Source organism: Gambusia affinis, linkage group LG08 (assembly GCF_019740435.1).
Source record: "Gambusia affinis linkage group LG08, SWU_Gaff_1.0, whole genome shotgun sequence".
Taxonomy (NCBI): domain Eukaryota; kingdom Metazoa; phylum Chordata; class Actinopteri; order Cyprinodontiformes; family Poeciliidae; genus Gambusia; species Gambusia affinis.
Genome location: NC_057875.1, coordinates 23,702,915 through 23,730,896, shown reverse-complemented (window position 1 = coordinate 23,730,896; position 27,982 = coordinate 23,702,915). Strand labels below are relative to the sequence as shown.

The 27,982-nt window shown below is 41.0% G+C and overlaps 2 long non-coding RNA genes across 2 annotated transcripts in view; one reads left to right on the top strand and one right to left on the bottom strand.

The window, feature by feature from the left end:
- The window catches only part of LOC122835951, a 57,687-nt gene extending 33,688 nt beyond the window's left edge, over positions 1-23,999 (bottom strand). The window contains exons 1-2 of the long non-coding RNA XR_006371375.1: positions 23,897-23,999; positions 180-259 (exon numbers count right to left, since the gene is read on the bottom strand). This is a non-coding gene — a long non-coding RNA (uncharacterized LOC122835951). The remainder of the gene's footprint in view (positions 1-179; positions 260-23,896) is intronic.
- Positions 24,000-24,161: 162 nt separating this feature from the next.
- Positions 24,162-26,600, top strand: LOC122835954. The gene is made up of 3 exons (XR_006371377.1): positions 24,162-24,569; positions 24,977-25,061; positions 26,498-26,600. It is a non-coding gene; the product is annotated as an uncharacterized LOC122835954 (long non-coding RNA).
- Positions 26,601-27,982: the final 1,382 nt, after the last annotated feature.

The following is a 27,982-nucleotide window of genomic DNA, read 5'->3' as shown; positions in this document are numbered from 1 at the left end:
AAACAGAACCACTTTGTGCTGCTGTATGTCTTTTTTTGTGTTTAAGCAATAAATAAATTACTTGCATGATAAATTCAAATGAGCTCAATAATCTCCATTTTTATGATAGTTTCTTTTTCTTTCGTCTTCCTACCAAAGACGAGGAACGCGCCATAAATGAAGCAAGTCTGGAAACTTACTGACTGGCAGCAAGTCCGGCGTCCCCCTGGTCACCACATGTAACTCTGCGTATCAACATGGCCGCTCCTCACGTCAACAGCTGTGGAGGAAATAAGTTTATTTTACAAGACACACATGTTAAAGTTTGCCTTAAGCCAATGTTACGTGTAGCACCTGTAATAATAAACTCAGCAAATGAAAAGTGGTGTTTTATTATGGAACATGAAGCTTAAAATGATGTTTGTAAAAGCAGTGTTTATGGGCTGATGTTTTCTCAGCAGGGTTCCTATTGAAATCCCAACTGCTGCCTTGCTTTAAACAAGTTCCCACTTCCCAGGGTAACCGGGACGCAGTTTGGATTAGATGATTTTCTTTTTGTTTTAATTTCTGGGAGACACCTCGGTTTATCTCTGCAGATATTCCTGTTGTCGTTTCTGCTTCAACTTCTGTCATCTTTAAGATTTCTGGTTAAGTCAGTCAACTGCTTTCCCCTCACAAATGTCAGCACACATACACAACAACTCATAAAATATGTGACACATGGCAGTACTTTAAAAAATAACATAAATTAATTAAATAATCCAACCAACACATTTCTACTTAGAAGAGTACGTCTGCTTCTTTAAAGCTGAGATCACCTGCTGATGCCACATGTTATTTTCCTTATATATGCTGCCGTCTTACAGTCTCTTTGTTCTCACTGTTCTGTCACGCTCAAACCAAACACACCCACACAATCACAGACTCCTGCAGCCTCCCAGTGTTTCACAGGGCATGTAATGGTGGATATGACAGTAAAGTCTCTAACTAATCTGCTCTGTGTTTCTGCAGCTTGATAATGAACACCTGAGGAAGTTTCATTATTTCTTGAAGATTGCAGAAAATAATCGTCTCCAGGGAGTCTTTAGAGAAGAATTTTTAAGGCCCGATATCGGATTCATCAACAGCTACAAATTATCTTGGGTCTCCTTACTGGGTTTTTATAACAGCCCATAGTATGTGAACAAAATTGAGAACAGATATTTTAAAAGGCAGACATTGAAAATACAGATGTATTGATTTTTTATTTTTTTTAAATGGGTCAATATCAATATCAGATATTAATATTGCTGTTCTAACCAATATCTACCAGTTTTATATTTTGCTACAGTTTTGACACCTTTGGGGAAAAAACAACCAGAAACAAATAGCAACATGAAAACTAATGTAGATTGTTAATATGGGCCCTGTTTTATCTATTGGACAGAAACCGATATGTTAAAAAATGACTAATATCGGCCGATACCGATGTTGGTACCGATATATCGTGCATCACTTTTGTCTTGCAGAATAGATGCTAAAGTCTTATTCATGAGGCTGACAAGCCAGCATCTTCTTTAATGCAGAACATTTTAATTCAATCGGTAGTGTATATGTTTTAATATTCAAAGCATTGCTACACAGCACTTTAAAAGGACAGAAGCGGTGCACACTGAAATTTCCATGTCTGATTCTGAATGCTAGTTGTCTTTTTGAGCTGCCATGATTCAACTGAATCTGTTTTATTGGCTTTTTATAGCGCATTCTTCCCCATTTACTGCCACTCAAATGGGCATGCTAGGAATACTAAGCCATTGTGAGAAGATAGTGATGGCATTATTCCTCTTACTTACCTAAACATGACATTTGTTTATAAAACAAAACATTTCTTTTCACGTTTGTTAAACTGTCTCTATGTCCTAACAGAATGAATCTTGAAATTTTGAGCTCCTCTCCCTTCTCACAATGCTAACTAGAAACAACCAATCAGAGCCAGGAGGCGGGTCTTAGTGTTGTCAATCATGCCCACTCTCCTCCACTTTGCTCTTTACTAGCCTGTAGCTGCTCCCTGTCTGCAGAACCTGTCAAGAATGCTAAGTGTACTTAGCATGGCCATCGATCACAGCGGATAAACTATTTTCCTGGAATGGGAAGCTGTTAGCATACGTAGCAGTGCGCTGGCTAGCATGATTGACCCCCTAAGATCTTCCTCCTCACTCTGAGGAGGACATGATTATACTTCACCTATCTCACTCTATCATGACATGGTGACAGTTTTAATAAATATTTTTAAAAACATATTTTCTCATAAATGTTACATACTGCTACTCTGCATGGATATCGTCCCCTGGCCCAGCTATTAACCCATACCTCTTGCATATTTCTCAGTACAAAAGCACAATCCTTTAGCTCTAACTAAACATGTCTGTAAACCTAAAGGAAAGTGAAACAAAATACATAATTACAGCACTTAACCTCGCTGTTCAGAGAGAGCTGTTAAATACAAAACAAAGTCAAATCAACTCTGGAAATTTAAAGTCAGTGATGACCATGTGGGGATATGTAGTCTCATATTGAAATGGCATCACACTGTTCAGAGCTTATAATATACCGGACAGAGAAAGGTAACACTAACATCACTCACAATAGAAAGTTTAGTCTTATTTTTTTTGGTTTGCCATGATTAGGTGTTTTCGTTTTTTCTAAATTATTCTACTCACTGAAAGTTTTCCAATTTGCATCGGCAAAATTAAATTACCAGCCTCTTGTTGCAAAACTAATTCAGCCCCAGAGTTTAGCGCACACAAAATTGTTTTCCAGTTCTAACAAGGCACAGCTCGGTAACAACACCGGAGACGGCGACCGTGAGACTTTAGTAAGGACCTGATTATATTTAGATCTTAATGAGGAAATAAATAAATAAAATAAAAAACAAGACATACTTCAAGGTACGAGTTTGTGGATACCAACTAATTACTGTGGACACATGAAGGTGGCTTCCCTCTCTCTGCTGACTGCTTCCACACGACCTGTGCTGCATCAGAAATATCAATTTTTTTTTTAAATGGCTCACTGAGGGAGTGAAGTAAAGATTGCGGCCTTAAAAGCCCCCGAGCAGCTGGTCCTCCAGGACTCCTCCATATGGAACACGAGGGTCGGTGTTATTTTCGCATTCAGGCCCAACCGACGCACTGAGGAAAATTAGAGTTCAGGCCGCCGGTCTGTCTGCCTCCCAACGAGCCCAGTGAACCCCTAGCAAGGATCCGTCCCGGCTGTAGCCATAGCAACAAGCGAGATCTATTGCACTCTGCTTGAGTTGGCCAGGTGGCAGTTTTATTGAAGAGAACTTCCTCGCACCTTCGCCAAGCAATAAAAGGGAAGAACGTCAATATCTGTATCTGCACATACCCACATATGCCTGTATTTTGATATCTGACTGAACCACTGATTTTGTGCAGTTTGTGGAACTGTGCGCGTCATAGTGATGACTTTCAGTGGCTTGAGCCGACCGCTGTGGCGATTCGTATATATTTCTTCTTTTCTTTTACCAGTTTGTGCACAGTAAGTTTCTCATTCCATTAGTGCATTTATGCTTACTTAAGCTAAAGCCTAAGGCAAGAAATTCAAAGCAACTCACTTGCGACTAATAGAAAATAAAGGTAGTTGCTCTTTAAAGCTGTACATAAAGAGAAACTGACCCACAACTCCAATATTTATTTAGCTTTTAAACTGTCTAAGTAGGTTTCCTAGGATTCTATCTTTATGTTTCTGTGTGAATTTTGACATTTTTATGCAATTTTGTTAAGTCCAACATTATTTGTCCTACAGCCGTCTCACTGCTGGCCTCTCTGGTCAAAAGGTTCTTGTGCAGTTGAATTTTCCTATTGGTACGGCTTGGTACAACTTTGTCAGTTCTGGTATAAAAACTATAAAAGCAGATTATTGCTGAAGGTATGGTGTTGAACAAATTGACCGGCTGCAGTGCTGGGGAAGTGGGAGAAGCTAACGGCGGCTAATGGACTGACAGACTGCCTGCTTTCGAGCCACAGAAGTCTCCAACAAGATAGCAACTCTGTATTTATCACTAGTTGTTGTTTTGAAATAAAGTCACTGTAAGAGTCTGGGTAATTGGTACCTATAACAAAAGAATGGATACATTGAAAACAGTGCTTCTTTCATCCCGATCGCACCCCCACTCGGCCGTGACTCTTGGCTCCGCCCACTTTTCTGGAATTTTTCTAAATTTCCAAGGAAGGGCGTTGATCTTTCGGAGGAGGGTTGATACACTTTAAGGTGATTGTCATCCAGTGACACTTAAAAAATGCCAAGGTCTGCCACACCTTGTGCCCAATAAATAGTTTCCATAGCGACGTAGATTTGGTCTCTCTCTCTATTGAACATAATACAATCTTACGTTTGTGTTGTGATGGAAAAATTACAATCCGGTCACATTTGCTAGTCATGTCATATGAAATGTTTGTGAACTCTCACCAAAAGAACTATTTGGGTTTCATGAAGGGTGGAAGTTGTTTTCTGCAGCTGCATCAGAACCAGACTGTCTGGTTTTATTTCATTGGTATAAAACTCTTGTGTTGTCTCTGCCTGGCAGAGCTTTTCATCCAGACCTGCTTCATCATTGATTGTCCTACAAGTGAACAATATATGAATAAACCTGATTGAGTGATTTCACCTGAACACTTCTTGGAAATAGTATTTTTTTTTTTCCACGACACTCCAAAAAGTGAACACATTTCTCTCTCTCTGAGCTACTTCTATCTGAATTCTCTATACTTAAGAAACTGTATTTTCAAGGTTTATGGACACAAAAGCAGCCGTTGCCGAGGAATGCCTACCTAGAGGATCTTTGAAATACAAGGTTTGGAGAACAAGTGGTTGCCTCTTCAAGAAGGAAATGGCCTGGTCATGACTTGAAGGGCTCAACTCTTCATGGCTGACAAGCTGAACCACCTGTTTTAATTTATTTTTTTTAATCCTGAATACCTGTTTTGTGGAAGACACCATGGGACACACAGGAGGCTGAACGCAAATGCTAGAGACGCAAGAATGGGTTATTCTGCCGCCATGAGACGACTATAAAACAACACGAATCAGATCCAATTTGACAATGTGATGGTAGATGTAGTCGGGATTGTAGTTTTATTAGAAAGGGCTTAAATGTTCGTCTGGTAGCCGAGTAACTGCAAATTGATTCGCTCTGACAGCCGAATGACCATCTGAAATGCTCAAAAGACCTAAGCTGGGGGTCAAAAGGCTCAGGGACAGATTTTTATAAGCAATTTTAGAACTTTCTTCATCTTTGACTGAAATCCAAAGACTTGGTTTACTTTTCTGCATCCCTCCTTTCTCCCCTCCACATGGAAATCAAATCTCAGAGGTTTTGTGGCTCCCAGCAGGAAGGAGGTTATGTTATGAAGCTTGGGTAGAGAGAAGAAAAGAAAAAATCTGTTTTTAAAGAAGCCAGTCTTCTCATGTTTGTTGCTTGACATGCACATAAAACCAATCCATGAATAAAAACACCGACAGTGAAACCTACAAACACTCCCGCGCGAAGAACGCCGTTTGCAAATGTGATACTCAAGGCTGCTAAAAAAAAATAAATAAAAAAAATCTGTATTCATTTGCATAAAACATTGTCATTACAATCGTCTGCCTTTCTGATTTCTGCTGCCGGTGACATGGCGACACGACAGCGTGATGATGCCAGGCTGTGGGGAAAAAAATCCCACCTTTCATTCATCGGTGCCAACGTTGCCAGCCCTGTTTTAATGGTAATCAAATATTAATGCTAGGAATTTGAAAGGGTAATTAGATGTGCTGTGATATGGCCTCACCCTAACCTCACCACCTGTCAGTCATGTTTGGATCTGTCCTATTTACTCATGATGTTGAAAAAAAAAAGAAAGAAAGAAAGAAAGAAATTTTCCTATCTTGAAAGAAACTAAAACAGAAAAGGTGTAGTTGAAGGGACAGAGTGCCGGTCAGAAGTTTACAAATTGCTTCAGTCAGGTTTGAATTTGAAGCATGTTGCTTCAAATGTCAAGTCATAGTCTAGTCAACTAAAAAGTTGCTATATTTCGGCAACTAAATTCCCCCAAATATAACATTTGAACATGTAAGTTGATTCTGTTTCCGGCACTAACTCATTAAAGCTGAGGTAAGTCACTTTTATAAAGGCTCTTTTTTCATATTTGTTGAAACTGTCACCATGTCATGAGACAAATAATCTGTGAAAGAAAAAAAAAATCAAGCTGCTCCATGTCCTCCCAGTAATGCTTCTGTCGTCTGAAGAAATAGTTCGCCACTGGTCAAAAACAACCAATAAGAGCCAGGAGGAGGGTTTTAGTGCTGTCAATCAATCTCATGTAAGTGCTGCCAAATGTGCTAATGGTGGAGAAATAACATTCCAGTCTGCTATCATCGATGGATATGTTAACTAGCCTTAGCATTCAGCATGACTGAGTGTGATTGACAGCGCTAAGACCCTCCTCCTGGCTCCGATTGGTTGTTTCTGACAAACAATCAGCCATTATTTTTGACTCTCATTTGTATTTTTGTATTTTTGGGAAAACTGGGATAAGACAGAGGCGCTTGATCTTTTTTTTTTTTCCCCACAAATTATCCATCTCATTTTACACTGTTATAACATAATAATAATTTCACCAAATGTAGCAATATTTTAATGAATAAAGCTATCAAAATGGTGGGAAATTAAGAACGTACTCATATCATAATGTTGGTTCTAAAATCGCAATGGCAAGATTTCCAAAACGACACACTTTCTGTCCAGTTTCCCATAAATTGTCATGAAATGTGTGGTGTGAGGTGAGGTAGACGCCGTAGACCCAGGTGAGTGGAGGAAAAGGCAAATTTAATAAATAATTTCAGCTTCAAAATAAATCTACAAAATTCTGGCGGCACGGCTGAGCGGAAGCCAGGGCTCACACCGGTAGCAACAGAATTAGCAGCGGCAAACAAAACAGGCAGACTCAGGGACGCAACAATCAACGAGGACCCGACAACACAGACAGACACAGGTGACTCTAAATACACATGAGGTAATCAGGGGACGAGACACACCTGGGAACTAATCAAGGGGATAGACAGGACAACACAGAGACTCAGGGACACAGGAAACTAGAAATAAATACACAGAAAAACATGGAACCTAACAGTACCCCCCCCTCAAAGGGCGGCTCCAAGACGCCCAAAAACAGTCCAAAACTCAAACACAACAAGGGTGGGCGGAGGGGCGCTGGAAGGAGGGCCAGAGTCCAAACAACGAAAAACTACCCACAGGGTGGGCGGAGGCAAAAAAAAAAGGCGGAGCCCACGGGGCAGGTCCGGGGGCCGTCCGCGGTGCTGAAGGCGGAGCCCACGGGGCAGGTCCGGGGGCCGTCCGCGGCGCTGAAGGCGGAGGTCCGGGGGCCGTCCGCGGCGCTGAAGGCGGAGGTCCGGGGGCCGTCCGCGGCGCTGAAGGCGGAGGTCCGGGGGCCGTCCGCGGCGCTGAAGGCGGAGGTCCGGGGGCCGTCCGCGGCGCTGAAGGCGGAGGTCCGGGGGCCGTCCGCGGCGCTGAAGGCGGAGGTCCGGGGGCCGTCCGCGGCGCTGAAGGCGGAGGTCCGGGGGCCGTCCGCGGCGCTGAAGGCGGAGGTCCGGGGGCCGTCCGCGGCGCTGAAGGCGGAGGTCCGGGGGCCGTCCGCGGCGCTGAAGGCGGAGCCCACGGGGCAGGTCCGGGGGCCGTCCGCGGCGCTGAAGGCGGAGGTCCGGGGGCCGTCCGCGGCGCTGAAGGCGGAGCCCACGGGCAGGTCTGGGGCTGCCTCGCGCTGAAGGCGGAGGTCCGGGGCTGCCCGCGCGCTGAAGGCGGAGGTCCGGGGGCCGTCCGCGGCGCTGAAGGCGGAGGTCCGGGGGCCGTCCGCGGCGCTGAAGGCGGAGGTCCGGGGGCCGTCCGCGGCGCTGAAGGCGGAGCCCACGGGGGCCGTCCGCGGCGCTGAAGGCGGAGCCCACGGGGCAGGTCCGGGGGCCGTCCGCGGCGCTGAAGGCGGAGGCCACGGGCAGGTCCGGGGCTGCTCAGCGCGCTGAAGGCGGAGTGGAGGCTCGGGACTGGCTAGGAGGCTCGGGGACTGGCTAGGAGGCTCGGGACTGGCTAGGAGGCTCGGGGACTGGCTAGGAGGCTCGGGGACTGGCTAGGAGGCTCGGGGACTGGCTAGAGGCTCGGGGACTGGCTAGAGGGACTAAAGTCACACCGCGCCACCTGTCGCCCTGGAGACAGGCGGCTTGAAAACCCATCACCATGGGTACTGTAGCTGGAGCGTTCTGGCGTGGTGATTAGAGGCTCGATGATGAATGTTCGGGCGCCGGCTGGAACGCCGCCTCGGACGCGCTGGCTGGAACGCCGCCTCGGACGCGCTGCTGGAACGCCGCCTCGGACGCTGCTGGAACGCCGCCTCGGACGCGCTGCTGGAACGCCGCCTCGACGCGCTGCTGGAACGCCGCTCGGACGCGCTGCTGGAACGCCGCTCGGACGCGCTGCTGGAACGCTGCTCGGACGCGCTGGCTGGAACGCCGCCTGACGCGCTGCTGGAACGCCGCCTCGAAGCGCTGCTGGAACGCCGCTCGGAAGCGCTGCTGGAACGCCGCCTCGACGCGCTGCTGGAACGCCGCCTCGGACGCGCTGCTGGAACGCCGCTCGACGCTGCTGGAACGCCGCTCGGACGCGCTGCTGGAACGCCGCCTCGAAGCGCCTGAACGCTGCTCGGAAGCGCCGCCTGAACGCTGCTCGAAGCGCCGGCTGAACGCCGGCCTCGGAAGCGCCGGCTGGACGTGCCGGTTCCGGAGATACAGGAGCTGGGTTGGTGGAGCGGAAGAATGTAATGTCCGACTTACGAGGCAGAGGGTGTCCGTCCATGATGGCCAGAGCAGTCCGGCGTTCCCACTCTGCCTCCTGCCATAACTCCACCAACCCCAGGTGCGGAAGACGCGGAATCCAATATTCCAGCGCCAGAACCATGCGAATGGCAAACCCGAGCCGTCTGCAGGCGGCGTAAGGTTTAGCCATCGCATCCACATAGTCCTTAATAGTTAAAGTAAGATCCTCCAAGCCTTCTGGGTCCATGATGGTGCGCTACCTCACCTTGTCTGTGGTCGGGTCCTTCTGTCATGAAATGTGTGGTGTGAGGTGAGGTAGACGCCGTAGACCCAGGTGAGTGGAGGAAAAGGCAAATTTAATAAATAATTTCAGCTTCAAAATAAATCTACAAAATTCTGGCGGCACGGCTGAGCGGAAGCCAGGGCTCACACCGGTAGCAACAGAATTAGCAGCGGCAAACAAAACAGGCAGACTCAGGGACGCAACAATCAACGAGGAATGCAATCATGAGGTAATCAGGGGACGAGACACACCTGGGAACTAATCAAGGGGATAGACAGGACAACACAGAGACTCAGGGACACAGGAAACTAGAAATAAATACACAGAAAAACATGGAACCTAACATAAATAGCAACACTCATCCTATATTGGTTCTTCCGATTTAAATCTTTTGTAAATGAAGCGTTGTGAAATCTCCATGTTTTATTCTTACAACAAGTTGCACTCTGTGGTGTAGAAAGAAGCATCGACATGGTAACGGTACAATAAGAACTACCTGTTCAAATAAAGACTTTGCTTTTCTGTTTCTAAGAGCAGCACTGAAGACCATTTCTGTGCCAACATTATTCACGTTGACTCTGCAGCAGGACCTGCCAAAGACCTCGACATGAAACACCGGTGGCCTATCGATCAGAGCGAGATAACTCAATTTCTCAAAAAAAAGAGGTGGAATTGGTTAGTTGCACAATCTCATTGTACCTACTCTGCACTGCTTGCTACTGTTTCACAAATGGACCACAGGAGCATAACGAATGCATGTCAGCTGCAACACACATTGTGTTAAAAGAAGCTAAACTCCTTCAGTCACTGAGAAACAAGAATACATCGAAGTTGAACGAGATAATCCCCACTAATCCTCCTATGTAAACGGAATAATTTATGTGCATGTAAGAGGAGGAAGAAAAAAAAAAAAAGAATCTGATAACATGAAAGGACAAGTTATGATCCCAAACGAACAATACGTAAGGCTTTGGGAACGGACAGGAGCAATTTGTTGTGTTTTTCCTTGTAACGGTGGTGGTTAAAAAAAATGGTATCCGAAGAGCTTAATGCATCTGCCACTGTGGCTGCGGTCCGTCTGCTGGGCTGCTGCCACTGTTACTGCAGACGTCTCAAAGTACAGCCCAGAATGCACAGCTTTTTTAGACATCAGATGTCTCAATCATTTTTCGAATATTCAACAGTAAAAACAACAACAGATTATTTTATTAGATCTTACTGGTAGACTCTCAGAAGTGTACATGGGCTGTAATTCATGTTATGGACTTGTTAACACTAATCTCACTTAATTCGTTTGGGTTTGACAACTTACTTGTTTGTGTTAAATTAATTTTAAAAGCTACACATTTTAACTTAAAGGAACTTCTTACTTTGACTTCCCTCGAAGCAACTGAGTTCAATGCTGCGTTTGTATCCGATGCCTGATGTGGTGAAGCAACAGGGACAGATACTGTACCAACCATGGTGCTGTGGTGGCGCAGGGGTTTAGCACAACTCACATAAGGAGACCTTCGAGTCCTCGAAGCGGCTGTAGCAGGTTCTATTCCTGGCCTGATGACCTTTGACTCATGTCTTCCCTCTCTTTCGTAACACGCTTTCCAGTCTATCTACTCTCAAACAAAAACCCCCTGAAACACAAAAAGGGCTCAGTTTGCTTCTATATTTTAAGTAAACTAAAAGATTTCAATAAGACTGACTTAAATTTGTCAAGTTAACCCAGATTTTCCCCAATTATTTGTTATCAATTGAAGCAATGCAATTAAGTTGATTCAACTATCTTTTTTTTTCAGTGTAAACCAGCATTTAGCATTTTCAAAGGTGATCCTCAGCTTGGGACAGGACAATTCTTTTGAGGTTACCCTTTCCACTTCAATATTTCATCACACAAACTCTCGTGACCCTTCTGGAAAATTAAAACGGTCGTCCAACCTTAGCGTTGATGCCACAATGCGAGAGACGTTGCTTTCGCGTGCCTCGAACGACCTGCGAAGTTCAGAGACAGAAAGACTCTTTGCCTTTGCCATCTGTGGGGGTCATTTTAACGTGGACGTCTGCCAGAAAACAACATGAAAGTCGGGCTTATCCGCTGATTTAGAATTTCACAGGCTATCGGTCCTAAAGGTTACACTGATCAAGCGACGTTGGATGCAAACACTTGTAGATTTGTCCCTGGTGTTAGGATTCTGCTCAGCAGAGTTAGGTCTTTGTAAAGCCAAGGTGTTATCTGACAGAGAAGTAGGTTCTGGCAGAAGTGGCGTAGACGGACCTTCCAGGCTTAATTACTTCACACATTTCGATGCTACATGTGGGGTGTGAGGTGCAGGAGCGTGTCTAGTGAGCATGTCTAAAGCTCACTAATTCCCCTTAATTGCTAGTGGTCAAGTGTAACTCGCAGTGAGGTTTTGAGCTTGTGTAGCAGCGCTACAGCGGAGCCAGAGAGTGATGATGACTCATCACATAAAAGGGCTCAGTCATTGCCTGACCACCAGCGAGGCCTGACCTGCAGGATCACACACACACACACACACACACACACACACACACGCACACACATGCACACACACATGCACACAACTATAACACCGACTCCAGTGTTGCTGCCTGAAGACGAACGGCTGTCCAAACACTCCACAAAGTGCATCGCGAGATAATTAGGAAATAATGCACTGATGCTGAAAAGAAAGACAAAGGGAACTTTTGGGAATCACTTGTAATTACCAGTCTGTTTACACGACACATTCATTGCTTCTGTAATGACTCCGTACTGTACACAGACCAGCCATGACACACATGGGAGGAGTGGTACAGTTGATGTGTGTAAGTGTAACTTTAATATTGAATTTAAACGTTCTCTATGCAGGGGTGTCAAACACTGTTTTATTTTGGGCCGTATCAAAAATCTGAACATCCTTAAAGGCCTGGTTGTGCCAGAATGTATTGATAAAACCCGTTAAGCTGTTAAAACAGTAATAAATGGCTTCTCCTCCAGGATTTTACGATTGTTTTTGAGTTTTTTTTCTACTCAAAATCGCATATTTTGTGGTGCTAAGTTATAAATGTTTGTAAGGAAGTTTTAAAATGTTTGCTCTAATGCAGGGGTGTCAAACTCCAGTCCTGGAGGGCCGCTGTCCTGCAACATTTAGATGTGCCTCTGCTGCAGCACACCTAAATAAAATAATTAGGTCATTAAGGCTCTGGAGAACTGATCTACACAAGGAGGAGGTAATTAAGGCGTTTCATTCCAGTGTTTTGTACCTGTGGCACATCTAAAAACTGCAGGACAGCGGCCCTCCAGGACTGGAGTTTGACACCTGTGCTGTAATGTATGACTTTCAATGTGACTTTTTTATTCCTCGCTGTAATTGTAACCTCAAGACTTACTTTAGTCGTTATCATGAGTTAAAATTTTCACAAAAGTAAAATGTTCGTTTTTGTGGTGCATCTGTATCTTATTTTGAAGGATTGGATATGGTAAACGTTACCATAGCGACCAGAGTCAGAGAGCGTTAGGGCAGCGGTCGAGACGAGATGAGAGGAGTGGAGCTTGTGGTTCATACGGCACGATTTAAGGATTGTTGGCCTCTGTGACCACAGAGGAGCCGATAAAAGTACAACAGGTTTGATCGGTTCCTGTGTCCAGCCACACGGCAGGAGCAACACACCACACACGAACCAAGTCCACTCATAAACATCCCGATTCCAGAAGGAAATCCAGTAAAACTCCCCAACATACCATACATGAATTTAGAATAGTAGTGATAGTTTGTGGACCAGTAAAATAGCCAAGTCTTGACCGGTCTGCGGTGATAAAAAGGTTGGGGACCACTGCTCTATTCTACTCAGATATTTAAAGTAATATTTAAGAAGATCCAGATTTTCTACTGCACCTATAGATCCAATATATTTCTCAAAAGTATTGATTCTTTTTAGAGCTGGCTTTACCCCACATTTGAAAACTCTAACAGTTTTATCATGCTTTAGTGAACTTTCCATTTTTCCTCTAGTCACACAACTCAGTTCACCGTATGTCCTTTGGTTCACAGCAACACACACACACACACACGCACACACACACACACACATTTGTTTGCACACACAGAGCCCAACAAAAGTCATAATTAACCATCAGTTTGTTTCACTTCTTCAATTTACACGTTTCCATTTGAAACCCACATATCATGTTTATGGATTCAAACTTGTGTACCTGGTATCAAAGCTGTATTTTATAAAAGGAGAGAAGAAAATAAATATGAAGACCATTATGAGAGCGAATGTGCCCTGCTGTGTATCTCAGCTTAGCTTGGAGTTGGCCTAATTACAAAGACAGCGGTTCTAAAACCCCTGTCAAGCCCCCTCAGCTTTCATTATGTATTCATGATGAGGTAATTCATTTTTCTTCACAGGAGCTTCTACCCATCTGATACCGAATTCAACCAGCATTTGTTTTTTTCCAAACAGGTGCCTAATGAGACGTTCAGCAACCAACACTGGATTCACGTGTTAGGATTATTCTAAGGGCCAAGACAACAACGGACGGCGCTTTGCAACAGTGTTTCTTGGTTGGTCATATATCAATTGTCTATGTAAATTATGAGAAAGTAAAAAATTTGAGCAGCTTTTTTTCCTCAAATAATGCTAAATAAAATCCCCTGCAGATATAGTCTTCAAGAAATTACCTTATTGTTAAATAGTGCTTATTTCAACTTATATGCATCTGTTCTGGGGACTGAGGTTTGTTACAGGACAAAAGTGAACAAAAAGCATCACAAAGAAAAAAACCTTGGTGGTGAGAAACAAAGATGTGGAGAAGTCTAAAGCGGGATTAGCTAGTAAAACAATAGCTCAGGCTTTAACCATGCGATGGGGAACTGATCAATCAATCGCTTAAAATGAAGAGTGCCAGCAAAATTGCAGACCTACAGAGAGACCTACAGTAAACTCTGGAGGAATTGCTTTTTTCATATTTAGGTTGGAAAACTAACAGAAGTACATTTTACTGTGATTGTAACCATTTTAAAATTCCTTCATGCAAATTATCTGTCTTGAGGATATGTTGAATTGTGTCTTCCTACTTATTTAGCCCACTGCATTCTGGTGGCTTGATTATTTGTGCTGCGCAATCGTCTCATGTTCTCCGTCGAGCTGCTGATGAATGCTAACTTAGTTTAGTGAAGCTGTTTCGACTTAGGAATAGCAGGTAAATTGTCTTAACTTAGCTACATCAAATTAATCCAACTTATATGACCAGTGCAGTTTGCTTAGCAGAATCTATGAAAACGATTGGCTTAAATTAATCAAGTAACTACACCAAAAGATAAGTTCAGAAAAGTCTTGTTTCTTTTTAACTATCCTTGACTTCTTAGCAAAATGCCAATGTGGCCACAATAAATACAAAACAACTAACTACATTTTTACCCTTCAACACGGCTCAGAAACAGTAACACCAGAAAGAAACATCAGTAAACTTACAGGCTGAAAGTAAAATAAAATACAAAATGAGGTGAAAATATTGATTTCCTAGTCCAAAATCTTTAACAAATCAAATTACGATACATAGAAAAGAGACACAGAGAGGAAGACTGAGAGGCACCGCAGGACAGGCGTCCTTATAGAAACTACATCATTGGTTTACAAACAATCTTTAACCAAAACCAATTGCTTAAACAATTGGTTTTGATTAAATAGAAGCAAAACCATCTTCCAAAAAACCTCAATCACATTGTTAATTATTTACTTTCTGGCTAAGACTGCTAAATTTGTCCTTTTCGAATCCATCGTTTTTCCTATGCTGTTGACTGACAGATCTACGATTCCACATCTGTGGAGTTTGGCTCAAAGATGACCCATTTTGAATTTTAAGCTATTCCTCCATCCATTGCAAGCCCTGGTGGATCCTGGCTCTATTTAAGGCGAGGGTGCTTTCCCATCAGTGCCTCAGCAACATTTGAGAAGTGTTCATTTTGAGGATCAGACATGTATTTATACAATCTCCTCTGCAAGCTTCTTCAAAATGTCATGCTTCATGTCTGGTGAAACAGGCATGCGGATACTGTCTGTCATATAAATAAGGTTTCCCTGTTTCTGCCTATGTTCAGTGTCCGCAGAGAAACATGGCGCCTCAAATGTAGACGGCCATGGGTCACCTGAGGTACCCTCAATGTTTGGACGTATATCCGTGTCAAACGAACTTGCTTTAGATAGGTCGCATGCGAAACAGCGGACAGAAAAAGTTACGGTTACAAGACGCCTATCCAAATTATTGGGTCTTTCTTGGAAACTGGTCTTGCAGATGTCATTTTCTCCAAACACTACTCTCACTGATTCTGAAAAAAATCAGCACAAAACACAACGTTTCAAGGTGACACACAGCTGTCCGTTCACTCTGTAAGCAGAGAGGGCGGAGCAACGTCATGGAGGTCTTCTGACTGAGTTACAACCAGGCTTGAACTACTTCTGCAGACTTCGTACAATCTGAGGTCTTCATAATAACACGCAAACATCTGCGTGTCAAATGAACATAAAATTAGTATTGACAACCTGCCTGAACTCTGGAAGGCCAAAACATGAACCAACAGACAAACAACATGTCACCTGCATACTTAACACCATCTATGACTGTTTTATGGTGATTATATTGCCAACAAGTATTGCTGCACACTTTCTTTCTTAGAGGGAAGAAACCAGGAGGCTTTTTACTTTATTCAGCTCTAGTGCTGGTTTAAAAAAAATGAAACACAATCTAAGTGGTATACCATCACAACAGAGGAACTAACCAACATAGGATGCACAGATGAACTTAAATATACACTTGGAGGTAATCAAGCAACAGAAAACAGGTCTGAACAATGACGGTGAAGGATGAACAACACAGAAGGACTAAATTAATGAAAATGACCAAAGACAAACTCAGACCATGATAATTATTCACATTGCCTGAGTTAAATCAACAGTATAGCACACAAACTCCATTTAAATAAGAACAGGTATTACCTTTGAGAGTGTTACTTTCAAACATTACTATTGTATGTGTACATGCTGAAAACACGACACCTGCCTTTACAAGTTTATACACATAAAGAACACAAACTATTACAAAACTAAAGCGGTGGAACAAATTTAATTTGAAAAAGTATCTACGGCCCTCTCCCAAAATTACCACCCCCACCTACTACTACAGTGTTAATAACTTTCTTCTGTTTACAAATGAGCAACCCAAGTGCTAATTAATGTAAAATACAACATGTTTACGCTTACATTAATTACCAGTTGGTTACTCGACGACGCTGAAGTCAAGCCAAAACCGAAACATTTTGAAGCTCTGTGTAATTTACAAATGTATTTAATTGATACTGTTTCTTTCTTTTTTTTTTTTTTTTTTTTTGCATGAGCTGAGATTAGTTATTCATACACTACACAGCAATTACCATCACCGTTAGAATGTGAGCCTCCACAGCAGCTCCACTGTTACCAGACAATTAGCTGGAAGGCAATAGAAAGAATTAGGCAGAACACTGTGGGGGGTCCTGGGAGCTACGTTTCAGACCAGAAATATCTCCAAAATATGTCTTTGGTCTTTTAAAATTGCTTATATGTGAATTGAAGGATGTTAGGTGGTAATGGCTTAAAGACAAACCACTGTAGGAATGGTAAATCAATAAATATTAATTGAGGAAATATTAGGATTTGAATTGAAAAAGTGTATGACCGTCTTGGTAAAGTACTTAACACAGTGGAGGAGGAAAGAAAAATATATACCTGCCCTTGTAGCTAGACCACTAAATATTAAACTAGTATTTATTTAAGTTTTTGCAAGCTGAACTTTTACATCTTTTACCCTGTTTACCCTGCGACACTTCCTTTAAGTAAATGTGAACTGAAGCAGTTTTTAAGTGAATGAGTAGATAAATCCAAATGCAACACAAAAGAAATAAACAAACCAAACAAAAACATCAAAAACATTTTTGATGTTGTCATACTGTTTTGACAAACAACTGTCAGTCAAGTTATAATGCAAATAAAAGTGACAGAAACACAATTAATAAAAAAATTAAAAGAGAACATTATCTGTAAACATTTATACCTTTATATTACCTTTGTGTTCCATAACATATGCATATCCACTATTTTATTCACGATTCTAGCAACTTTTAATGAATAATCCATGACTTTAACTTCTCCAGGAGTATAAATATGATTCAAAGGCTTATTTCTCCCAGCCGCTACGCTGGTAGAGGATCCAAATGTTTATCTTGTTTTCAAGGAAAAACAGCTTCCAATGTTCACTGTTAGAGAAATGTGACAAAACGTGGCGTCGCCATAACAACTACTAGAGCCCGACTATATGCCAGGTTTCTGACCCGGGAAACGTTCTAAAAGAGGAAACTCTCTGAAATACCTGGACATTAGGAGTATGGGTTTGCTGTACTCTGATAATAGGTATTGTAACAGAATAGTGATCCAAAGTACTTTGCCAAATAGTCACAGAATTGGTTCAGCGGACAGCTGGACCCCGGATCACCACAGTACTTAATAAATTTTGTATTTATTAAAGGGAGAATGTTACGTAAAATTAATTTTTGTTTGTTTGTTTGTTTACACCATGTTCTAGTACCATTTCCTCATCAAAAACATGCCTGGAGTGTTGTTTTGATTCTTTTATGCAGAAATCCTTGAGAAATGCTTAAATCTCCCGTGGCAACCATTCCGCTCCTTCAGACTAGCCAGCAGCAATTAGCAAACACCTGTTGGAATTACACACATCTGCTGAGCTCATTAAGGAGCTACTTCTCAGTGCAATATTGTATAGTGTGTTAACATGGCTCCTGTAAATACAGAAGCCATGTTGTAATGACTTCCTGAAGGTGGAGAATCAGAAAGAGCAGGCGTTTCTTAAAGAGACAGAGGCCCGATTTCAAGGCATTACATTTCTTTTAAGATAAATTTGACTTATACAGAATTTTTGTAGCGACTCAAGGTAACATAGTTATCTGATTGTGTTATAAAATGATACTATGTGGCTGGAAAACAAATAATACTGCCTCTTGAACATTATTTATTAAAGCTCCAAATACTTACAGATCTACCTACATTTTGGCTAAGAATGTGTCTCATTCTATGTCTAGCCATGCCAATAAAAAATATTCTGAACAAAATAACAATCCTACTTTCGCCAAGATCTGCATATATTTAAAAAGCTGTCATTGCTTTTATTTTTCAGTCCGGCTTGTAAAAGGTTACATCACCGAGGAGCTTAGCAAGAGAGCAAAACCCGCGAGCCATGACGGAGTCTACGAGTTCGGCTGCAACAATTTTAATCAGGAGCTCATTATGTGTCTCACACAGAAGCCACTCAATCACATCTATTGATTAATTAAGTGCCAAGGGCGTTCAGCAGGGACCCAGGTGACAACATGCGCCCAGGGGACACTATGAAGGTCCAACAGCGGTAGTCATTAAACAAATTGTACCGGGTCTGTGAAATAGTCAAATGTTGAAAGCTGGTGCATCTGCATAATTAAAAAAAAAAAAAAAGAAGAAGAAGAAAAAAAAAAGGCAAATGGTTTCTCCTGATGAATAGTGCCAGTTCACCTCAAGGACACGTTCCTCTGGCTTCAGGTGAAATTAAATCCAGCATATAAACTATGTAATATAATTTGTTATTCTTTTTTTTTCCAATATCTTGTACATTATCTGAAGTGGAAAATCTTCAACCAGATTTCTTTACGCTGCTGTACAACCCAGGAAGTAGATGATTTCTGAGTTTTTATGTTGTGAATCTACAATTGGGACAGCTCTCTCAAATTTTTAGATTTTACAGAAATCAGCCAAGAAGACAACTCAAGGTAACCTTAGTGAGTGATGAGGAGGAAATCAGTTCTTTAAAGTAGAATAAATTTAAATAATACAGCACGACTGGGAGTCAGCTGTTGAATCAATTTGTATGCTGCCCAGTAAATTTGTATTTCTACATATTGTTTTTTCCTCAAAGATGTCGGGGCACAGCTTTATCTGGTGTTACTTCTCATTGTTAGCGTGGTTCACTAAACCACTGCAAGGCCGTCTGGTACACTCGTCTTCAAGGCAATCTTTTTAAATATGTTGACATTTTATGTTACATATTAGACTTCTCTGCATGGCCAAACGTCAATATGTGTGCTTTTAACACTTCCAAAAAGAAATATGTCTCTGTGTTGGAAAGGTGTTATGAAAGGAATGCATTCAGTTTTTCTGAAAGGTTTCAGCTAATCTTCATTGCATCTGACAGTCTCAACTCTGATAAAGTAATTATCATAACACCCGTCTCCTTTTTAAGTTGAACCAGATTTTTATATATTTAGTTCAGTTTCTCTTCCTCTAATGCAAAAGAATATCAAGTGTGCTGCGTTTCAAGGAAGCACTGGTGGAAATATCAAACTTGATGTCATCGGTGCATTTTTAGCTTTTCTGGATTCTCAGGTTTTCCGTTGTGACTGTGAGCGATCAATGTTGAGAGAAGATTGATTTATCAACCACCTACAGAAACATCTAGGGGCATACTTTGGGCATTCGCTCAGTAATTTAAAGATGCCATTTGCATGTTGGCATTTTTTTATGGTTTCAATCTATCAAGTTTATTTGTATAGCATATGTGGCAAAAACTGGGAGATGCTGGAAAAGTAGGATGCATTCATTCATGTTTATCCATCTTCAGGGAAGATGCGCTAATTACTGATTTTATTCAAATTATCCTTTTCATTTCCCTAAATGCAAGTAACCTTTTCCTTAGAACTGCCTAACTAGTTAACAGGCATTAATTTGCCTCAATTATTATTGCATTAACCTTTCTTAAAGAGCCTTAAAACAATCATTGCTGTTTCATTAGGCTGTTTGGTCAACCAGTTTACATTATTTCTTTATTTCCCCTCAGAAATATGAGCAAATCTAAAATGATATGCGATTTAAGATAATGACTTGGCACAGAGGGGACAAATCTTTTCCCAGTGTCTGAACGCTGCTTCAGGAAAAACTCTTGACAGAAAGTTCAGGTGCATTGATACTGACTGTGGCCCAGAGGACACAAGCTTACTATTAGGGATAGATTTCATTTAACATCTGAATTCATAACATTTCTGCACCTGTCCTGAGTTGACACCTCTGCTGCATATCCATCCCGTAGCAGCGACTGTCTTTGTCTAACTAGCCTTAAAGGAACAGTTAATCAATACCTCCCAGAGTGAAGAGCTCAGTTGCAGGATAAGTTGTGCCAGTCTTCTTTACAGCTTTATTTACCACACTCTACCCACACTCACTCCACTTTCACAACAACAAGAGGCTGTCAAATGACACTCTGCTGCTTAAAGCTGAAGTGTGGAACTTGTATATATATATATATATATAGTTCCAACAAATATACATTTGTTGGAACTGTCACCATATTGTGATACTATGGTGTAAGACAGATAATCTGTGGAAAAAAAAAATCTAGCTCCCTCTACCTTCTCCCAGTGCTAATTGGAAATAACCAATCAGAGCCTGGAGAGGGTCTTTGCGCTGTCAATCATCCTCTGTGTGGTGCTGCTGAAGCCCCCCTCCTGATAGCAGAGCCTATCGTAAATGCTAACGCTAATTAGCATGGCAACAGACGATGGCGGAAAAACGTTAATTTGTTTCTCCACCATTAGCACACTGAGCATGAGTACACACACTTGATTGACAGCACTAAGACCCTCCCCCTGGCTCTGATTGGTTGTTTTTGCTTTTGTTGGATGTGGTGTATTTCTTCGGATGGCAATAATCTGAGATTATCTGTGTCATGACATGGTGTCACTTTTAACAAATATGCTTGTATATAATAAAAATATATATTTTCTATTAAGGTTACATACTGCAGCTTTAATTCAAAATTTAAAAAAAAAACCTTTGTGGTTACTAGACAAATCTTTCATTTAAAACTTTTACAAGCTTTTTTTTTTTTCAAACACAATATAACAGCCAAGCAAGAAAAAGATTCAGTTAAATGTGTTTTTTTGTAATGTAAGGCTCTCAGTAATGTTAAAAAAATTAAAAAAAAGCATTTATTCCTCCACACACCAATGCTGGCTGAGATACATTTTGAAAATATATCCCAGCCTGTTTTAGAATACAGTACGCTACACTTACAGTGCCATTAGTGGGTCTTTGAGACAATTTTTTTCTCTCAGCATAACATTTACCAAAATACCGCTTAACATGCCGTAAAATCCCCTCCACAGTGATCCCTCATACATATTTTAAACATCCAGTGTTCATTGTGAAATATGATCTAAGACAGTCAATAAATGAAACCATGCCACTGTTGGCGTCTTCGCACTGAAACATATAAAGGACCACCATGACAGTAAATCAATATGATCACTGAATGCAAACATGTCACCATAAACTTCAGTCAGACCTTGTCGTCCTTTGTTTGCACTTTGGATTACCTGTCAAAGAAACTTTCTTCTCCTCAAAGCTGAAGGATCCCATGTAGGAATGGTTTGCTAGTTTTGTGTCAAGGCAAAAATGTCAGTTTACCAAAAATAATATTTTTCTTGTCTGAAACCAAACATCAAATTTTTCCAGGTTTTCTGGAAGGTTTAAAGGGGCAGTATCATACAAAACTGACACACTCATATGTTTGAGAAATCCTCTAATCTCCCGTGGCAACTATTCAGCTGTGGAAAATGCCTGGGTGGGACATAGCCCCGCCTTCAATGACGCAGCTCCTCCTCAGAGCTACAGTTTCCAAGCTTATGAGCTTCTGTTTCACAGAGCATCCCTCCTCTGTGACTCCCCCACTCAGCTCCTCCAGGCAATTAGCAATTAGCAAACACCTGGTGGAACTGTGAAACAAGTGAGCTCATTATAAGAGCTATTAAAGAGATAATAGAGGTGCGACGCTGAGATGACTTCCTGAAGACGGAGTTTCGGAAAGAGCAGGAGCTTCTTAAACAGACAGAGGCCCAATTTCAATTACAAAGTCACATTTGGTAAACATATAAACAGCATTTTTATAATAACTGAAGGTAAGATAATAACTTGATTGTGCTATTAAATGGCACTGTGTGGCTGGAAAATACATAATACTGCCCTTTAAAAGAAGTCTTCTTTTAAAAACATATATATAATTTAGAAATGTTAACAATAAACCGGTTATGCTTCAGTGTTCCAATACCTTACGAATACTGTAAGTAAACTTGAATGAGTGTTTCACAACCCTGGTCCTCACGGTTCTCTGCCCTGATTGTTTCAGGTTTCTGGCTTAAAGCCAGATTACCATGACCCAACAGACTGTTGTGTTCAGGTTCATCCAGGTACCTACTTACTCTAAGATGTGTGGGTGTTTAAATAGGCTTCATTCTCTACACTAGCACTGGCAACAGCCGGACTAACTGCTTACTAATTTTAATGTCGTTAAGGTGGGCAAAGCTTTGATGACCTCACGATGGCGCTCTCTGTGAGAAGAAAGTCGACTAAATCTGTTACGCATCGTCTTCGTTCTCTTTCTAGTCATTTGTAATATTTCAAAACAGAATTAGGATCATCAAATGAGAACTACTGATTAGTAAAGGGATGTTTGTTTTCTCAATCATCCTTTAATAAGACAAATTAAAATATTTGTGAAAACAAATAATTAAGCGAGAATTTTACAAAGCTAACGCGTTGTGCTTTATGTCAGGCTGAGCTTACTCCAGGAAACAGATGTGACAGCTCCTGGATTCAGCTTTGATTTGTTCCCACCAATATTAGATACATCAGTTACAATGCTGACAAGATAAAAATGGAATCGCATATCAAAAACCAGAAGATTTCTGAAGAAATTTAAACGGCGCCTGCCAAAGTGTGCCTGTCGGTTGGAACCCAGCGTATAGCATGTGGAGAGTCACAAGTATGTTCAAATTCAGCATGTTGAAATTTGATTTAAAAAAAAAAAATTAAAAAATCAAATCTGAAAATGAAAAATTTGTGTACAAGTTAAAATTAGCCAAAATGCTAATGTTAGCCTAAATGCTGCCAGTGGCATGTGGGGTATCACTAGCATGTTGTCTTACATTGACTTCCTCCATTCAGTGTGCCAAACATTTAATAGATTTAAAAAATTAAAAAATAAAAAAGCTAAAAAGTTTTATTTTACGGACAGGGCTGGGGAAAAGGCACTGCCTGCTAATGTTTGTACTAATGTTAATGCAAAAGTAAAAATCAGATGTTTACTCTGTGGCCCTTGGTTACCAGAAAACGCACTCATCTCTTAGCAACAGATTAAAAACAAGCAATACTATTGTTTATAAAACATGAGCTCTTTTGAAATACTGTTTATCTGCTTAGACACAACAAATTCACAGTTGGTAAATTTAGCAAAGGTAAAAATCAAGATGTTTACTTCGTGGCCCTTAGTTGCCAGAAAACGTGCTCATCTCTTAGCAACACATTCACAACATATATTGTTATTGTTCAAAAACCAAGATTTCTTCTGCTGTTTTGAAATACTACTTATCTTATACTAAAAACTCTGCAGTTGGTGAATAGTGCAGAAAAGTGAAAAAGTTTTTCTTTTGTCGTTGGTGGTAAATACATTAAGAAACAGACATTCAAAACAAAAGTATGAATCAGATGTTTACTTCGTGGCCCTTAGTTACCAGAAAACGTGCTCATCTCTTAGCAACAGATTAACCACAAATATTGTTATTGTTTAAAATACTTAAGATATGATGCTCTTATTTTGACAGCCCAAAGTTATTGCCTGCGTAGGAACCTCAAGTTTCATATGGAACTTACTTTTTTTTTGCTGTTCTGCCATCTTATCTGTGTTAATTGTTCCGTCAAGGTGTCTTTACTATAGTTCTAAAATGCTGCTCCGCCATTTCTGTAGTTCTCTACATCTCTGCTCTCCTCAGTGTTCTGTTGCTATGGTAATTAATCCTCTGACAACTGTCATGTGTGAGTGAGACGCAGAGCGGCAGACAACACTCTGTCTCTGTTTTGAGACAAACTGAAATAACAGTGCCAGTTAGAATTCGTTTTGATTTGAATTTGGCTTATTTTTAGCTACTTACTTCGCCGTGGTTACTTGAAATGCCAACAAAAGTAATAGTGCCCCTCACGAGCCGCACATTTTGAAATATACTAAGTGAGGGGGCATGCAGCGGTACGAGCCGCTTTAACGGTGAAAGGAAGTGGCGGTTATTTTGAGGTGTTGAAAAATAGCCATGTATCGATATGGCAGGCCCCAAAAACAAACTGAAGGCATTATATCAAACATGGATTATTTTAAAATATGGTCAACGATTTGACACAGGGGTGCTTTGTTGTTTCAGCAGCCGCTCAATGTTTTTCTTGTAACATGTGCTGTTTAGTTGCAGAAAAATGTTTTGATTTTGCATCATATCATAACATGGGGATATGAAGCCCGTTTTGTGAATCCTTACGTCAGGACATATATGTGAAAAATGTACGTCGTTTATGGCATTGTCTGGTTTCCTGTGGTGTGTTTGTTTCTATCAGTGATGGTTTGTTCACTCCACATGCAACAAAAGTAATAGAAAAATGGCTTAGGGCACAACTGCCACATGAATAATATTTTTTTGTTTATCTGGTGCTCATGTATCCTTCTTTCTACTGATGCCCTAGGCACTTGGCTTTATGGCCAATATGAAAAAACATTGGTTTTTCCCCTTGCCATTTGTTTGCATTTCATCGTATGAACATTTATTAACATTCATTGTGTGTGTCTCTGTCAGGATGGTTGGCATTAATTTTTTATGTGATGTCGGCATCTTGCTTTTGTTTATTGGCTTCTGCACATATGGATCGCCTGAACATTTAAACAACAAACACATTTTATTGCTCTATTCACAGTTTGTGAGTGTTCAAAACGATCGTGAATGGAGAAAATAAGAACGTGCAATCAATTGGAGCTACTTCAAGCATTCAGCATGCAGAGGTGAAAGAACCTATCAGCGCAGGCGGTCTGCAAAATGCATTATATTGCATAATGTTGTGCTGGAATCCAATTTAAAATTAGTGGAATCTATAAATATAAAGTACCTTCATAAATATTCGTACCCCTTGAATATTTCCATATTTTGTCACATTACAACCACAAAGAAATATTGGAATTCAATGTGAAAGACCAACACAGAAGTGGAAAGTAGAAAGAAAATTATATCTGAAAATTATACCTGATTATCCCTTTGATTACCACCCACTGCCTTCAGAAGTTGAGTGATGACTGCTAATGGCTAAATAGTCTACCTGTGTGTACTCTATGAACTGTTTCTACGTATCCTAAAATCGGAAGTAGCTGGTGATTTCACTTTGATGCTAAAGTATTAAGTGAGTAGTGTAACATAGTATTTAAAAACACAAGTAAAAATAATAGATGTTGATTTAATGTCTTATTCTACAATAAGAGTTAAAAATAAGTTAATAAATATCTTCATAAATGTAGATAAAAAGAGCTAAAAATCTTTAAAAGCTGTGAAATATACTTTTAGTGAAGGATTAAACAACCAATAGCTGGCACAGTCTGATTTCACATCAGCCAATAAGGTTGATTGTCCCGCCCCTTTAACTGCATGCTGAGATTTTTCTCAGATTGCGTCAGACACACCTGAGAGCTCAGAGCTGACGGTTGTTTCCGTTATCTAGATAGCCTGGAAGATCTTATTGAATTAGACGAAGAATCTTGGAAATCGGTAAGAAAAAAAAACAACAATATTAAAATAGTTTCCCAAAAAATATAATTCAAAATAGTAAATCTGTTTTTATTAAATCTCAGAAAAGCTTCCTTTGTGAGCAACTGAAGCCCGGAAAAATCCGTTGGAGTGAGCGCTCTGCAGTCGGCTCAGTAAATTCGCTGAAAATTGGCTAAAATACTTAATAACTGATCAAATTTAATAAAAATAAAATGGTATTGTAAGATTTTGTATTATTATTATTGTGTATGTTTATTTTTTTCTTTGTAATTGCACTTATTTTTCTATTAGCACATATTCTAATATTTCAACGGTGCTAATTCAGTCCAAGGTGCTGTAATGTGTTTTTCTGTTGGCATTACTTAGGAACTTTCTGTTCTGAGTAGGTCAAAGCTAATGTGAGCTTTTAATCCACATTTTGATGTTAACTATAGTGTTTTAGACGTACTTCATCTGAACCTTTAGACTGAAATATATAATATATATTTCTTTACCACATATAAGCTCATTTCTTTAGTTTTACTGATGTGTTGGTAATGTTGTACTCTGATAACTTGAATGTTGTTGTACAACATGAAAAAAAACCTTGAGAAATGATGAAAGATCTTTTTGAATTATAGCTTAAGCTTTATTGATATTGGTGTCTTATATTCTAAGATGTTTTACTTTGTCCTTGTTCCAGGTCAGGTTTTTTTTTTTGGTTTGTTATGGTGCACTTTTTGACCTGGAGACCCTCCTCGCCTGAACTTGGACGGCGAGCCCCAGCCCAGAGGACCAAGACTTCGACTGAGCTGCTGACACATTGGAAAGACTGGGTTATTTATTTTATTTAGTTTTATTAAAAAAGAAAAAGAAAAAAAAGCGTACAATATTTGTTTTTGTGAAAAGGAGATTGTGGGATGGAGATTTTGGAGTGCTATTTACTCGGGATTATCTATTGTCATGTAATCAGCAAATGCAATCAAGATATGCAACAGGAAACAACTGAGACCTTTTGCCCTCCATCATCCCAACACAAATGCACTATATGAAATGGGGATGCACCACACACAATACATAGTAATAAGGTGTGACAGGTTTCTAATTTTCACAATACATGCTGCATGTCTTCATGTCTTGGACCAAGGCGTTTTTACATAAGCCAAAATATATGGTAAGATAAGGAACACTGATGACAGCCTGAAGACGATTCTCTTCCCTTCAGTAAATGAAACTTCATCACACCATCATCCTGTGGAGGCAGTTTGTTTTCCATGCACGTGAATTTCTCACACCATTTTTCGATGCTTTTTTTGGGGAGAGCTTCTTGATCTACGTTTTTCCCGTTCATGAGAACGTCACAGGGTTCTACTGCAGGTTTGATTGTCCCTTTTTCTCACTTCCGTTTTAATTGGGTTTAACTCAGCTCGATACAAACGGCTTTAATCATGCCTGTTTTGGTTCTTCTTGACGTTTAATGAGCTCCACCTGTCAGAAAAGAAAAGAAACAAACGTCAGTTTCTCTCCTCAGATCCTGCTTACGTTAGCCCCGTTTGTTTTCCCCGTCGTCGAGGTCTGGCATAGAGCCTGAAAGGAAGCATCTCTCTCCGCCGCGATTTAGTCATCTCAGGGGTAAACATTATTATTTTCTGAGCCGTGCGTGAAGTGATATGTGTATTTTGAATCAATAAGAAGCAATAACGTTCCTCCACGGCTGACGGAGCGGTTGTAGTTCTGCAAATTCTTCTTTAATAGCTTATATGTCATACATAATATGGATTTAACGTGGAGGCTTTTATTACTGTGAAGCGCCACGCACTAAATTGCGACGCAGGATTAATTTACGCACTCATTCACTCCCGCTTTGCATCCGCGAATGTCCCTTGACCTGCAGGGTCCGTGCCATCTGTGGCCCTCCTCCACCCCCTCTCGCAGCAGGAGGGGGAAAACCCCAGCTGCTCTTTTGGCCGGCAAAAGCTCACCAGGAGGAGTATTTAAAAATCCCTAATCGATCACTGTGCTCAGCCAGCCCCGTCTCCACTGTCTTGGCTGACTTCAAAACCTACAACTTCCCCACGTTTGATCTATTGCACAAAGCCGTGTTATTTTTATTATTAGATTATCGTCATTATTATTATTTATTCCACGCAGCGAGCAGACGAAGGCAATCATCTATTATGATTTTTCA